This window comes from Corvus brachyrhynchos, unplaced genomic scaffold (genome assembly GCF_000691975.1).
Source record: "Corvus brachyrhynchos isolate BGI_N302 unplaced genomic scaffold, ASM69197v1 scaffold280, whole genome shotgun sequence".
Classification (NCBI taxonomy): Eukaryota; Metazoa; Chordata; class Aves; order Passeriformes; family Corvidae; genus Corvus; species Corvus brachyrhynchos.
In genome coordinates, this window is record NW_008236198.1 from 14,509 (window position 1) to 17,221 (window position 2,713).

Genomic DNA, 2,713 nt, shown 5'->3' on the forward strand with positions numbered 1-2,713 from the left:
TCACAGAACGATTTGGGCTTGGAAGGACCTTAAAGCTCATCCAGTGCCAGCGCTGCCACGGGCAGGGACACCTCCCACTGTGCCGGGCTGCTCCCAGCCCCAATGTCCAGCCTGGCCTGGAACATCCCAGGGGATCCAGGAGCAAATCCCCCCTCTCTGGGCAGACAGAATGAGCTAAACCTGGCTATTCCTGAGGGAGTGATGGCAGCACAGCCGAGTGCTGCATTCCTGATTCCCACTGGGAATCTCCATGTCCTTCCTGCTGTGGGATCCAGGAGTTGCAGTAGGATTTTTGTGTTTGGTGCTGCATTCCCAGCACAGCAGAACCTGTCATCCTCGGAAACACTCTCTTTGTTTAAAAGCAGAGGCATCCAAGCTCTTTTATATTTCCCAGCTTTCCAGGCTGGATTCATTCAAACCTGTTGTCAACAGAGCAGTCCCATGACACAGGCAAGGCTGGGCCCTATTTAAATTGCTGCGGACACTTTAGATATCCATAGCCTCATCCTGTAAGGTGGTTTTAAATTTGAATTTCGGCTTCATGAATTTAGGCTTCATTCAGTATAAACTGTAGGCTCAGTCCTTAGGGATATTTTGCTGTTAAGTTCAACAGTAGTTTTTAAGTATCAGCTGTCAGTGTATATGATGAATGTTTATCATTTAGTGATACAAGTACTGAACATTTTGCCTGCACAGCACATTGGGTAAGAGTTTTCCAATAAAGAGAACTCTCTTTCACCTCTGCTTTCTCTTGTGCCAGGTCTCTCAGCACGTGATGCCCCTCAAGGAGCAGGAAGAGTGGATTTACAGCTGTGTGCACTCCCTTGTAGGTTAAACCTCCCAGTGCCAGGCTTGGGAGCAGCCACACTGAACCAGGAACGGCTTTAGGCAGCTTTTAGGCAATTTATAGTCTTGTCCTTCTCAAGAAGCTGGCATACTGGCTTTATACTTGTTGATGATCTTGGCATGAAAACACTGAGGCCCAATAAAAATTAGTGCTGTTCAGCAATCCAGCTGTAATAGAACTGTGCTTCATAAAGGCTGCTCTCCCTAGATCTGCTCTTGTTTTCCATACCATGGGTTGGAGTTCCATCGCAGGCTGGAACTGCCTCACTGAGGAAAAACTTTGTTGAATGGGTTCCTCATTAAACATTCTTGTGGTTTGCATGTGAGAAGTGTAAAGGAGTGAGCCTCATTTGATTTTGTCACCTGAGAAAGGATTTGCTTCTTTCCCTTTGTTTTTGTCATTTGCTGATAATCCTCATCTTCCACTTGTTCTGTAATGACTGCCTGATTTTATACTCTATTATATACAATAAAGTCTGCCTTTTCATATGCAATAAGGAAATAACATCATTTGAGAAAAATGGAGGTTTGTCTTGGGCTCTTGACTGTTAACAGCAATTAATTCTTCCCAGGTGGCTGAAATAAGAAGACTGAAGTGCCCCAAGTTTAGGCTGCAACAGCAGTGAAAACCAGCTTTGAGGTACTAAAACCATTCAGCTTATTCTATTTTTCTGGTTTCTCTAAATATCTGTTAATGTGGAAAAAAATTATGACCCTGGCCCCTGGATGCTTAAAAAGTTGTTTGAGTTTAAAATAGCCATTAAATGTATGTGACCTCATGTGTGAGGGCAGCAAGTAGTGTTGCAAAGCTATTTTCATCTGCCCTAACTCCTGCTCTCTGCTGTTCCTCTGCTGTAATCTTACAGTAGGCAAGAAAATGCCAGTGGCAAAATGAGAGCTGGGCTCTGATTTACACACTGCAGCCATTGGTGCTGGGGCAGGATTCCTGGTGAGCTTCTAGCTTTCCATATTTTTTCCTTAGCGAGTACCACAGGTATTGTTTTCATTTTCAGAACAGTCTAAAACAAGTGGAGGCCCCAAAACATATTTGGTGATTTTTAGCTCTGACTGAGCTCTGCCAGTGCTGCCTCAGGCAAGGTGTGGGTAACTCAGAAATTCCCAGCTCCTTGCCTAAGAAGGAGTTGGGAAATAACGAGACACTCCGTGTGGAATAGACACTACAAACTGAGCAGTGCATTATTTGGGTTTCTTTTGTTTGTAAAATCAGCCTTTGTAGATGTGGCAGGAATTCATAGGCAACTCTCTCTGCCTTTTAGGAAAGGAATGGTTAAAGCTGAGAGGAGGGCTTAGCTGAGAAATCGCTGCGCGTGGAAAGAGTTGGGTTTGCTGCATGTACAAAACATGGCCCAGCAATACACAGAGAACCTCCTTTATTTTCTGATCCTGCTGCTGCTAGGAAGGGTTTCATGATGCAGTTTTTAAAGCGGGGACTTAGTAGGTAAACTCTCCACAGCAGGTTCTACCTTTCCTGCCCTGGAGGAGGTGAGATTAGAGATCTTGGTTGTATGTGCAGAGTCTTTTCCATTTTGCTCCAAATCCAGGTATCACCAAGACAGAAAAATTCCAGCTTCTCTTTTTAACAGGGGTATGAACAGAGGTAGCAGCTTCTTTTCTTGGAGGGGAGACATTTAGGAGAAGAAATATCTGTAAGAGGTAATTTGAATTTCTGGAATGTTCCCATTCATTTGAGAACTAGAGCTGTGCCAAAGTTCAGCTTCTTCAAGGCGCTGCTAATGCTGACGTTCCCTGACCCCGCTACTGCAGCACTGGGGGGCTCCTGCTTGTGTGGGGGGGTCACTTGAGGTCAGGGCCTGTCTGTAAGGACTGTGGGGACATCCTCCTGGTG